Genomic DNA, 13,948 nt, shown 5'->3' with positions numbered 1-13,948 from the left:
ATTCATATGTAATTCATTAACAGAGCCAATATATTACATGTAAAGAACCTTGCTGTCACTAAATGTGTGGAAAATTTTAATCAAAAGAATTGATTTCATTCATTCATTTCATCTTTTCACATTTTAAAAAATAATAGAAAGGGAATTTGGGACTAGACTTCTAGTTTTGCATTTATTGTTTGTGGTACTGTGTGTTTAGTACAGGCAGCAGGGCAATAATCAAAATGAGACCGTTTATCCTACCAGCTGCTGACATTCACCCCTCGCTCCCCGTCTTCTTAGGCTGCACCTGGGTCCTGCTGACAAGTGGTCCCTGGTGCAGTTGCGTGCTGAATAGCTACATCATTTCTTCTCTCATCCTTCCATCTCCTGTCGCTGGTGAAATGCCATCATTTTCACAATTGCGGCATCTTTTATTATTTTCTGTCCTCATCAGGAACTACACTAAATGCTGTTATTCCTCATACATAATGTCTACTTCATCCAAATGTGAAAAGAGAGGTTGTACGGTCCACATCTCGGTCATCTCTTACCTCTCACTCTGCAGCTTGCTTCTCTGTAGTTTCCTCACATCCAGCTACTTCTTTCTGATGATGGACTGAGGAAAAAGAAGTCTGTATCGTTTATCTTCATATGAATTTATGCATCTTTGTTCCCCTTTCCACACTTTTGTCTCCATTTTTACGTTAAAGCACCTCAGTTCTGAAGTTCTGCACCTCATTATTGTTATGTTCTCATCAGCAACTATTATTCATGAAAGAGAAATTGAATTTTTTCTGGATAATTCGTGAAAACATCAGTTCAATATTCAGCATCCATGAAAAAGGAAAATAGGAGGCTAAAAACTAGTAAGAAAGGAGTAGAAAATAGAATAAAAAACATCAGTAGGTCATCACCAAAGTCTGCAACGTGCGAACATCTTGAAAACTTCATGCAATTTTGATGAATCAATCTTTAAAAGGATAGAGTAAAACTAGAAAAGGTATATAAATAAAATAATTTATAACTATAAAATAATTTCAAAATAAAATATAAATAATATATATAAAAAGTCATGAACACTGTAGAGAAAATTAATGAGGACTAAGTATTGACTTTCTCACAATGCAAGAACTGAGGGACACCAAGCGAAATGATCAGGTGGCAGGTTAAAAACAAAGGAAATAACTTCACAAACTGCTCTTAAATTGTGGAATTCATTGCCACAGCCAGCTGCAAAGGGTGTTGAGAAAGCCAAAAGTACAAGTCTGCTCAAAAAAGCAATTAGAAAAATGACTGGAAATAAAGCTTACCAAGGCCTTTAGACAGAGGGATGTAGTTACATCACTCCGTGGAAGTTCCTAAGCAGAGGATAGCTCAAGGCTGGAGGTTAACCATGGCAGCGTGACAGCACTGCCCTGTTAGGCTTTTCCTTTGAGCTTCTGCTACTAGCCTTGACAGCGCGAATACGTAGGCAAAGAGACCTTTGATCTGCCCCAGCGTTACCATCCTTATTTTCTTTCCTTCCCTCTTTCTGGGACTCTTTGTCTTTTGGTCTTCCCCTCCAGCAGGTCACCTGTCCTACTGTAAACCTCCCATATCCTCCATCTCTTTCACGGGAATTCCTGGGTATTGAGTCATCCTGAAAACATATCATGATCAGCCTTTTGCCTTCAGTGTATATGTCATAACCTGAACCAAAACACCAAGTGATTTTGGAAGGTGTCATCCTTTTTTAACATTTTCAGATTGCTGAGAATGCCTTCAGGGATGCAGAAATGTCACTGTATCTTCCAGCTTCATAGTATCACGCCCACATCTCACAGGCTTTCCTGTGGTGGCAGAGATCAATAGGAAAACAAAAATAGGAGAAAGAAAGAAAGAAGAGATGGATGGGTGCACTCTGCATTCAGCATTGATCAAGGGAATGAGTTTTGCTTCTGAGTTAATGCAGAAAAAGTTGAGACAGTGCTGGAGACATCTGAAATCCTGCCCAGCAGAGCCTTCGTGGAAAGGAGATTCCATGAAGAGGGATGCTTCCGATGGAGAGCCCACCAACATGGCCCATCTCCTGTCTTGTGACAAGATGTTCTTCTGGCATCTGAGCACAGCATCTGACACTCTCTGTCAAGCAACCTGACACATACCCATCACCCAGTGACACCACCAAATCTCTTAATTAACGTGATGGGCATACATCCAGTCACTTGGAGCAACTCATCCAGCCAGCAGCCGGCTCTCCACTGTGTCTGAAAAGCTTTTCTGAAAGAACATGGCAGAGCCTTTGTGAAGGAAAAAAGCAGCACGGATAATGTGGATCTTGTCCATGTCTCACAGAAGTGGGGCTGTGAGCTCGGTGAGGGTGAGCCTGCATTTCTGTGCTGCTCCCCATGCCATGCACAAGGCAGAGGAGGGGAGAAACGGCAACACAAGAGCACTGACAAACAGGAGCTTCCTCAACGTGATCAGCATGCATCTCATGGCCAGATAAGGCTAATAGGGCCGAATATTATTGAATCAGACAGTTACAGCCCCGGATTATCTGGTCTAATCTATTGATTGACCTCACTTAGTACCTGCTGCAAACACATATCCTCAAGAACAAGCAACCATTCATTGACATGGCAAATGATAAATAGAGGATGTTTATGTGATGAAGGAGTAGCCAGACTTTCCTTAAAACATGAGTACATTTTCCACAATTATATAAATTCAGGTATATGCCCTTATTCCTGAAGAAGTGCAGATAGGTGGTCAGCTATTGTCAGTAGCCTTTACTTACTATTTTCTCTCAGTGCAATCCATGCCTCTTTACTTAAACCACCGGACAAAATATGCCCACTACTGAACAGATCTGTTTAACAACCTTTGCAAGATAAATCTTGCAGAATATGTATTTGGAAATACATTTCCAAGACAGCTAAATGCTCAGGTTTTTCTTTTAGCTTTCAGTGTACTTTTGTGTATTTCAAGATCAAGGAGATTTATGGGATTTGAGCTCACTGAACTAGGAGAAAGGGGACAGCGTTACAGCCCACAGCGGATGATTTGACCTCTGCTCATCTTTGTAGAGTCTCTGCTTGGAAAAAGGAGTTGAAATTAAACAAAAGTACACTTAAAAGTATAAATCCAGCTACATTCATCATACGTACTGGTTTCAGCTGGGACAGAGTTAATTTTCTTCCTAGTAGCTGGTATAGTGCTGTGTTTTGGATTTAGGCTGTGAAATGACTGAACATTCAAAAATAAACCTAATAATTGTATCAAATTATTAATCTACACTAAATAAACTGGTTTGACTTGTACTGCAGCTGCCTGCAGCAAATGTTTATTTTACTAAGAAGTTCAAGACGCCAGAGAAATGTAATTTACGTACCAATCTTCAAGTACTGCTAAGACTAATTGTCTTTGGGAAGAGGGTATAATTCTGTCAGTATGTTCCTGAGGAACCACCTTGCTAGTAGGTGTTGAAGCTGTTGAAGATGTCCAGGATGCAAAAGCAGTTGAGAAGTTTTCCTGGAGAAGACAGAGGTCAGAGAAGACACATAGTAGCAGTATGAGGATGGGAAGAAATCATGAACTAGATTTTGCTTTCTCTCTGGAAGGCAATGACACGGGTTATGTAGGAAAACAGGAAAACAGAGCCCCAGGAAGGGCAGGTGCAAATTTATCCAGGGATGGAGAAAGGAGAGAAGCTACAGGGACTATAGCCACATCACTAGGTTAACAGCATACCCATAATATTTCCCCGTGGCCCGATGACTATTCAGTCCATACCTGTGAGAAGGGTAAGCTATTACACAGTACAGCTTGTGACGGAAGGCTGTGTCTACAGAGCAGTGTGATTTCCCCTCTTTAATGGGTAAGGAATTGTAGTCAGCAGAGAATGTTCCCTCCGTAATTGTAGCAGCCCTATAATAAGGATGATCAGGGTGAAAATCAAGCCATGCAACCTTTTTTTAAGAGTAATGACTGTAAATCCAAAAAACCACAAGATATTTTTATGTCAGTTAAGTCAGTTAAATGTAACGTACTGATTCCTCATTGCTCCCCACTCCACCAGGCAGTGATACTAATTTGTTATTTCTTTTCTATATTTTGAGCATGGAGGGGAAGAGAATTTGAAAAAAAACCAAACAGTGAGCCGCTGTGGGAAAAGCCTCCTAAAATCAAAAGTTCAACCAGGGCAACCTTACAAGGAAGATGAAGTCCACGCATCTATGCTCAGTTAAATCAGTGACAAAAACCCTACTGGTCCTGATGAGATGGGTGTGCCAAATGAGCTCGGAGACTGATTTAAGGCTGTTTGGAAGGGAAGTGCAGGGAACCTGTGTGTCCTCAGCCTACAGACTGCGAAGGAGGCTCTCAGCTGTGACGGCAGGCTTCCCAGAAGAACAAGCAACAGTTACATAAAGTGGGGAACACGAAGAAAAATGCAGATGTTGTGTAAATCAGGAGAGTAACGCCGTATTTCCGTATGTTATTTGTGTAATCTCCTCCAGGGACTGATCTTACACATAAAGAGCTTAGAAAAGGCAGGTGACCCAAGCAAGGAGAAGTGGGCACTGCAGTGAACAAATGAATGGTTTGACAGCAAGCAGCTAGAATATTTTGCATAATATCTATTTTAAGCTTCAATAACTAAACTGGCATTCAGAAGGGTTTCTCTTCTTTCTCTTTCTTTTTTTATTAGACTCTGTGTTACAAAGCAACTTTGAAGGACTAATAGCTAAGTGCCTGACAAATATCAACGTCACTCCAGAATTTAGTGAAGACCCAGTGCCTTTACCCACCGTGGTTTGTCATTTACTTCATGAAATTAAGCAGACTAGGAAATGACACATGAAGCACTGTCAGATTTACAGCAGTAGCTGAATTTCCATGAACATTCTGCTGCTTTCAGCACACATAGCTTTCCCAAAAAAACAATCTCAGCAAAGCAGTGCTCACCTAGCAGGAATTTTTTTTTTCTTTAAAAGAACATGAAAAAAATTATGTTTTCTTTGTCCCTTTTTTGAGAAAGCAGACAACAGAGAAGGCTGATACCCTGATGTCAGAGAAGGTGCCTGTTCAAATCCAGGCCAATGTACTGGGGCCTGATCTTTGTAGAGTTCTGGTAGCTAGTCGATGTTCTGACAAAAATACAGTGGTGATACTCCGGACAAACTACAACTCAAGTGTCTGACCAGTGACAGAATGAGTATGAAGACTGAAGTGATCCCTACAAGCAGTCTCTGCCTATTTAAGAAGAGTAATCCCCAGGCAAAGCCACCGGGAAATGTTCCAATGTCTGAGGACCAGAATGCTCTACCACGAAGTCCCAGTGAGCAGCAAGTAGCTCCATACCATGGGACAACACGCTGCAATAAACTGAGATACAACAAGAAATGGTGGCTTTATAACTCATATGTTGGATTTATCGGTAGGTTGGTACTGTCAGGAGGAAGACAGTGCAATAGCTGGGGGGCTGCCGGCAGCTCTCCGCAATGGTGAATCAAGAAGAGCGGTGTTCTGGCTTGAGTTAGCTGCAGCTGGTCACCAGCATTGCTTTAATGCCTCTCAGACCACATCATCTCCCTGCAAAAAAGGATCAGAGTAGGAATCCACCACATAAGAATGTTTTCATATGTTTTCTTAAGATAGTGGGAACAAGCTTTTTAAAGAAAATTTTAAGCTTCTTTTGAAATGTAGTCAACCCGACACACAACAAGGTTGCCAAGCTGTGAAAAAGCAAGGGAGTTCATTAGGGCATGCCCATCTGTATGAAAGTAACAGGCATGAATCAAATTATCTAAGCTACACAAAAGCAAAAAAAACCACCAAAGGGAGAACATAAATCTGACATAAAGATGATTTGTATTATTTTTTCATTTTTGTAAAATTATTTTCAGCATCACATAGAGAGAACTTCTAAAAATGCATTTCAGTTAATAGTTTTCTCCATCTCGCAGTACCAAGAAGTCTGATTTTTATCTTGACAATGCTCTTTGGAAATGTTCCTCTTTCGAATCCTGACTGCACATTTGGAGAAAAACTGGCATGCCAATCAACCATTTCTGACAGAGGATCACAAACATTTTTTCCAGATGTCTTTTAAATATCCTATATCTAACAACACTACAAGCTATTCAGAGACTACAGCTTTTGGAATTGGTTGCTTCCAGAAGTGCATCTCAGAATAGAAACTCCAAGTGTGCCGAGCCAGCAGTCACTGATGTGCCCTGAAAGGACCAATTGATGGGCCAAATCCTGAGAGCTGGGAAGTGTTCGCATGTTTCATTCACTGCTGCAGATGTTCAATTACCCTCAAGAGCAAAGCCCACTTATTTTGTGATGGTTGAACTTTCAGCCTTTGCTTGGAAAGAGAAATTATCTCCTAACAGATGTCAAAGGTATTTTTGAGATTAACAATTATTTTTGTTAATGAAACCAGTCTCTCTCACTTTCTTCTTCCCTGGCCCCTCACACATTTTCAATATTGCTCCCTTTTATGATCAGATTTTGACTTCTGAAAGACTGCTTTTGCAGGAGCTAATTGGAACTCGTCTCTTTCGTGGCTGTATTGATTGAACAGAGTGGGTAAACTCTTTGAATTTAATGGTGACTAACAGTCATCTGCCATACTCTGTGACTAACATCACTCTGTTTTTGTGGGAAGATGTGATTCCATTTCAGATTCTTAAGCAATTCAAATCACCCTATACAGAAGGTATTTTGCCTTTTCAGCCTCTTTTTTTTTTTTCCTCTGGAGAGAAGTTTAATCCCCTAAAAAATGCAATCAAGGGGGCTGGTTTTGACCAAAACATAAATGAATCTGTTTGGTGTCTGATGAAATGCAACAGAGTGTCAGCCTAAACTTACTTTACTAACCTGTACTGCTTTGCAAGGACTACCCTTTTCAATAGGATTATAATTGTCTGACAAGTTACTAGCACAAAAGCAAAGAGGTGATCTCTTATGAGAAAGTTTACCATAGGTTGTTGATGGATTGGAGCCTATTTAGATAACACTAATCGATGCATCTTAGCAACTGCCAGATGAGATACTGCATTTCCTGGTGGCTTCAAAGGGTGTTTTAGAAAAAGATGCTAAAACCCAGAATGTACTTCAGCATAGAAAAGGAAAGTGGTGGTAGATGGCAAGGATAAACACCTCAAGGAACTGGTTTTGGGCATTGTGGCTCTTCTACCCACTTAGAAGCTGTTTTCTGTCTCCAAGAAGAGGTATTCATAATGTTAGTGTATCTTTGGGGCTGGCTTTCAATAGCACCTTATCCTTATTTTATGATATTATTATTCTAAAGTTTAATGGTTTATTAATAATATTGATAAGGTAATTACTAACTAATCATTGATTATCAACTAATCATTAATTATCAAATATTTATTATCATTTATTGATGTTTGTAAGATTTAATGATATTGCCACTCTATTTCTGTGTTGGAAATGTAATTTACAAGCCAATACACAAAAAGAATGAGCAAATTCTGCAGCTGAAGAACCCTCCAGTTTGAGCTGCGATGGGAAGAATAGATGCTGCTGTAGCCTGTAGAGCAAATAGCCAGAATATGGCTGTACCCAGGCACGGAGACAGGCAGGCAGGCAGGCAGGCACCTGGCTTGGCAGCTGAAACATCCTTCTAGGAAGGTCTGAAGAAGGTGAACTTGGAAATCTGCAGCCCAGTGGTGATAAAGCAAGGATGGCCATGGCAAAGCAAATGCTATGCAAGTCAGCAAACTAGGAGCCAGCCTGGATGGGATCTTGTTCACCGATCACCTCCTTCGTGTGTTGCCACAACGTGGCTTTCTCTGAAAAAGCTTTTATTTTTTTACTGAGCTAATGAACTGTCCTGGTTTCAGGATAAGACCTGAAATTGTCATTTACAGCAAACAGGGCTGGAGATGGTAGAAATACAGGTATGTTGGAGTGTGTTATTTGCATAGTAAGGAGCGAACATGCTATCACAGACCTGACTGTGAGTTGTAGGTCCTGAGGAGCAAAGTTCCTACCACGAGCTTTGGGCATCATGCCCTGCAAACTTAATGATCCTGTAGTGTGTTTTAATAGAATTAACCAGCTAAAGAAAGAGCCTCCAGATGCTACCACGCTCCCAGTCCTGGGGACTTTCTAGGTTCCAATCCCAAGTTGATCAAAAGCTGAACATGATTTACACTGTGAAGGACACAGGCTGTTGTAGAGCATGGGCTTAATGACTGCAGCCTTTAACAGTGCTCCCACGAGGCTCTGCCTTACTGGATCAGGTCTTACTGTGAAGTGTGTGCACAAGCTCAGCCCTTCAAAAAGCACATTTCAAAACTGCGTGGTTTCCAATGGAAAAACAAATGCAGCATTAGAGCACTCAGATTTTTACGAGGCAGCACAGTTCTGTGCTTCTGGCCTACTGGATATAGCTTCTGCTCCATGCACGCGCCAGAGAGCAAGACAGGGCTTTTGCGGACCGTTGCAGCATACTCTACGGACCGTCCATAAATTATTGATGAAAAAGCTAATCTTCCATGCATGCCTGAGCAACACACCTTATCTTTCCCTTTGGAGCTTAGGTGAGACTTGTTCATAATATAGCTTTTGCTAAAAATGTACCGTGCATGCACAAAATGTGGTTTTCAAGGGCTCTTAAGCCAAGCAAATCAAAAGTGTTCATCACTGAAATACTCAAATTTCTCTGCTAAATTTTAAATTTCAGCCCACACCTGTTTCAGTGTTAGAAGTGTCAAAAATCACCTCTCTTTTCCATATTATGAAAAAACCATATTTGTTCCCTTTCTCTCACTTGAAAAAAGCAACTTGCTTTTTTCCTTGAGCTTTGAGTTAACATCATATTTGGGCAATGTAAAATATCAATCCAAGAAACAGAGGGTTCAGACCCAAAGAGGGCCCAAAGTTGAAGATCAGAATGCAAAAAGGAAATATCTAGACAAGCATTGTTATTGTTGCCAACATCCCATATGCTGTAAATACCTGATAAGTTTGAAAGAAAAAAAACCCAACTGTTATCAATGTTACTTCCAACAGGAGAATGGTAGAGAGGAGGCAAAAGAGCTCCACAGATCCCTGCATGGAGCAGGTATATTATGCAGGGCAGTACGGTAGGAAATCAAGCCCTACAGAGCTGCTTTTCCCCATGCTATGCAGCCAGGCATGTAACAGAAGCCTTCACTGTGGAGCATAGAGAGCAATGTGATGTGACTGGTTGTGGTTGTACAGATTTCTTCCCTGCGAAGTAGAGACGGCACATGGTGTGCTGAAAAACAGCCTGATCCACGATCTCTCCCAAGGATGGGACTGCCCCTCCTGGCATCTTCTCCGGCGCGTGGGAGGAAACCCTACGCTGGCTCCAAGTCATGGCTGTTTTCAGTCTTGATAAAGCCTTTTTCCCAAGTTTTCCTGTTCACCTGAGGCAGTGTAATAATGGAAGAGGGAACTGGAGCCTATTGAGCTCACGCTGGATGAAGAAATCCGAATCTGACTCAGACTCTTTTTAGGAGGGCATTGAGATGGAAGACAGTTTGAAATTCAGATACTGGGCTACACTTGTGGAACAGGGGATTAGAAAAGATAATTTTGTAACATGATTAAATATTATTCCATCTTGATGTATTTGTGCTGTGAAAGGACCAGGCACACACCAGGGCTTAGGTCTACAAACTCTGTGAAATCAATAGGAAGTGAGGAAGCTTAGGGAGGAGATAGAAATGTCAATATTCTCTTGGATCTGGGCCAAGGTTTGACAGTGTAAAGTACTGTGCAATGATGGCACAAGACCCTTCCTCAAAGAGCTTGATGTCTAACTATGAAGAGTATATTACAGAGAATACAGGACTTCCCACTACAGGCACGAGGCTTCACTTTTATTATCCCATTAAGTATTAAACCCCACCATATTACATGTAGATTTAATGGACCTGCTCCAAGTAGCCCACAATCCTCTTCTTGTGGCTTGTCTTCAGTGAGAGATTATCACCTCCTGAAACACACGGGAGAGCAGTACCAAGAAAAACCCTGATACATTTCTAGCTATCTTTAAACACTGTAAAGGGAAGTGGTTAGACGAGGAGAGTTAGAAACCTATGATTTGCCATCTTTCGGTGGTTCAGTTTCTCAGCCAGAGCCCTTCAGACACTCTGCTGTCAATTTATGGGAGCTACAGAACCACCAAAGCAGGCAAGTGTGAAACTGAAGTGGTCTTCCTCAGCAACCTAACCAAGAAACAAAACAAGGGACTGTTGTGGTTTAACACCAGCCAGTAACTAAGCACCACACAGCCGCTCACTCACTCCCCTACCACCCAGTGGGATGGGGGAGAGAATCGGGGGAAAAAAAGTAAAACTCCTGGGTTGAGACAAGAACGGTTTAATAGAACAGAAAGGAAGACAATAATAATGATAATAACAATAATAAAATGACAATAATAATAAAAGGATTGGAATATACAAAACAAGTGATGCACAGTGCAATTGCTCATCACTCGCCGACTGATGCCCGGTTAGTTCCCAAGCAGCGATCCCTCCCTTCCTGAACAGTGATCCCTCCCAGGCCACCCCCACCCCCCCCCCCCAGTTTATATACTAGGCATGACATCCCATGGTCTGGAATACCACTTTGGCCAGTTTGGGTCAGCTGTCCTGGCTGTGTCCCCTCCCAACTCCTTGTGCCCCTCCAGCCTTCTTGCTGGCTGGGCATGAGAAGCTGGAAAATCCTTGACTTGGTCTAAACACTACTTGGCAACAACTGAAACCATCAGTGTGTTATCAACATTCTTCTGGTACTGAACCCAAAACATAACACTCTACCAGCTACTAGAAAGAAAATTAACTCTATCCCAGCCAAAACCCAGGCAGGGCCCAATCCCACCGCCAGCAGAGACCACGCCGATGAAGGCAATGGGATTATGGTACCTTTGGCTGCAGCAGGAGCAGAACGAGGTTTGAAACTGCAAAGTGAATAAAAAGGACCATCTGACCACTAGTGCTGACACTGCTCAGTGTGCTCTGCTATGCATAATGTGGTCCAACATGCATCTTCCTCAACATAGTTTATCACTTGGTTGAAACATAATCTAAGGAATCAGCCACTGACAGTTGGCCATTGGGGCTGCAAGGCAAGTGTTAAAGACTTTAATGACCTCTTGCACAGGATGAGAGGCCTAGGCCTATATAGTCTTAACCTCAAAGGTTGGCAGGGTGTCCTGGTTTTGGCTGGGATAGAGTTAATTTTCTTTCTAGTAGCTGGTAGAGTGTTATGTTTTGGGTTCACTACCAGAAGAATGTTGATAACACACTGATGGCTTCAGTTGTTGCCAAGTAGTGTTTAGACCAAGTCAAGGATTTTTCAGCTTCTCCTGCCCAGCCAGCAAGAAGGCTGGAGGGGCACAAGGAGTTGGAAGGGGACACAGCCAGGACAGCTGACCCCAACTGGCCAAAGGGGTATTCCAGACCATGGGATGTTGTGCCCAGTGTATAAACTGGGGGGAGTTGGCCTGGGAGGGATCACTGCTTGGGAACTAACCGGGCATCAGTCGGTGAGTGATGAGCAATTGCATTGTGCATCACTTGTTTTGTATATTCCAATCCTTTTATTATTACTATTATTGCCATTTTATTACTATTATTATCATCATCATCATCATCATTATTCTTTTCCTTTCTGTTCTATTAAACTGTCTTTATCTCAACCCAGGAGTTTCACTTTTGTTTTCCTGATTCTCTCCCCCATCCCACTGGCAAGCGGCTGGGTGGTGCTTAGCTGCCGGCTGGGGTTAAAGCATGACGCAGACTCAGAAGGAGCATACAGAATGCACCATTGCTATTGCAATAAAACCAGAAAACTTTTAGGAAAAAAACCCCAAACATTTTCTCTGTAGGCAAACTGAAAGTAGATCCACAGGTTGCCATGGATACAAAAGTCCGTTTACTCTAGTAGTGTTTTCTAGCAGCTAAACACAAGTGTGAGTGATTAAGAAGAAGACAGCTATGTTTATTCCATTAGGTTTATATAATTAGTTCTTTCAACTGCAAACCACCACTGGTGACCTTTTTCTCACCTTTTCATAAAATCCCAGTGGGCTGATGAGACCTTTTTTAGAACCACCTGTCCTATCTCTGCCTCTCCCCAATCATTTGGGATCAAATGACTACTAGCATGTCATACATGGCAATTTTCACAATCCAGAACCCTCATTTTGGGTTACGGTAATCCAACTGGCAGTTTGTGTGGTTGGTCTGAGAGGAACACATGAACAGCTATGTCTTAGACCATAAGGCAAGCCAAAACCCTAAGCACACAGCCCTGCGTGGGAACCTCTCTGGTCCTGTCTCACAAAAGTGATCTTATCTTCCCATGTGTGTGCATGAGAGACTAAAGCAGTCTCTGTGCTTGTGGGACAGGCAGAAGAGTGACTTGTCTTTGTACAGACTAAGCTAAAAGAGGGGAAAGTTCCACCACCAAAAGGCACACGTGCGTGTACGGCAGGAGACTCCATCCTTAAAATGTCCTGTTGGATTGGTAACTGCAAGGGTCAGTCCTGCCTCTCTCTGTTGGTGCAGCGGTCTCCTCCCAGAGCTCTTGTGTCCAGCATTCTCTTCAAAAAAGGAAAGCTGAAGTTCTGACACCTAGCCTGCCATTAGGAGGGAAGGTCCTGGCAGTGTGTCTCAGTCAGCTGTGATGGGAACCTGTTTTTGGAGTGAAGTGTTCAAGACAGGTGTGCGAGAAGGTTGGGAGAAACCATCTTTGCTACAACCAGCAGCTAGAGAAAGCTGTGTGGGTTTCTTCAGTCTCTGGACTGTTCCCATTAATACTTTTACTGGGACCCCATTCTGATAAACCTTTTTCTGTCCTGGACTGTTGTGCTTTACTGAAAAATAGCAAATTTAAAGACATTTGAGTGTCCAGGGACACTTTCATAAAACCTGAATGCTGAGGTGAAGTCTACATCACCTGGATGGACACCTCTGTCCATCCACCAATCAGAAGTTTATTTCAATGTCTGTAGTACAAAGAACCTGTGAACATCTTTAAAGTGGTTTTTTCAGTCTTAAAAACCATTCTATAAGAAGGTCATCACAGGGCATGACTATTTTTTGTTTCATGGGAACTGCATATAAAACCGACAACATTTGTGAAGAATAATCTGTGGTTTTCTACATGCCAACCCAGCAAACTGCATTCATGAGGTTCAACCTGGTCGCTCGTCATTACCAGCAAGAAAAATTCTTCCAAGTCCAGTTACGCCTTCCCGTCAGGGTATTCTGAAGACGCAGGGGGGCATGGATGCAATTAAAAGGATAGCTTGGCCTACAGAGCTATGATTTCTGGTGACCAGTGAGACGAAATGAACCTAGTGTGATGCCCAAGTTACAGCCTAAGTTGGCAGAGCTTGCAGTAAAAAAAAAAAATAATCAGAAATCCATTTGTATATAAAAGTAGTAATTTTTTAATCAGTAAGACACTTATGAGATTTTTCAAAGTAGAAATATGGCTTAAATCTCACCCCTCAAATCACGCTGAGCTTTTCTCTTTGCTTAAGGATGGATGCATAGGAGGTGGGATTCTTTTCTCTGGATTTGGCTGTATGCACTACATAGAACTTTAAAGTTTTAATGAAGTCATTGCAATTTAAAAATCTCTGAATAGAACTTAAGGCTGGTATTTTAAACACCTACACAGTCCAGCTTTTATCATATTACAGGTTGTGCTAGAGTCTTCGAGAATCATCAAAGGACATTAATTTTTGTTTTTTAAAGACGGAGGCATTCGGTATCATAAAATTTGTAAAATCTGTAGTACTAACACATCTTCAGATCAACCTACGCTGAAAGTTTGCATCAAAAAATGCAAATAATATGCCCCCTCCAGTTGCATACAATCAATCCACAGAATCCGATGACTGTTTATTTTGAAAGCACTGCTGTGAAAGGGTAGGCTCGATAGCTGCTATCGCTGTCGGCGAGAA

Source organism: Haliaeetus albicilla, chromosome 13 (assembly GCF_947461875.1).
Source record: "Haliaeetus albicilla chromosome 13, bHalAlb1.1, whole genome shotgun sequence".
Classification (NCBI taxonomy): Eukaryota; Metazoa; Chordata; class Aves; order Accipitriformes; family Accipitridae; genus Haliaeetus; species Haliaeetus albicilla.
Note: the sequence above shows the minus strand (reverse complement) of the source record.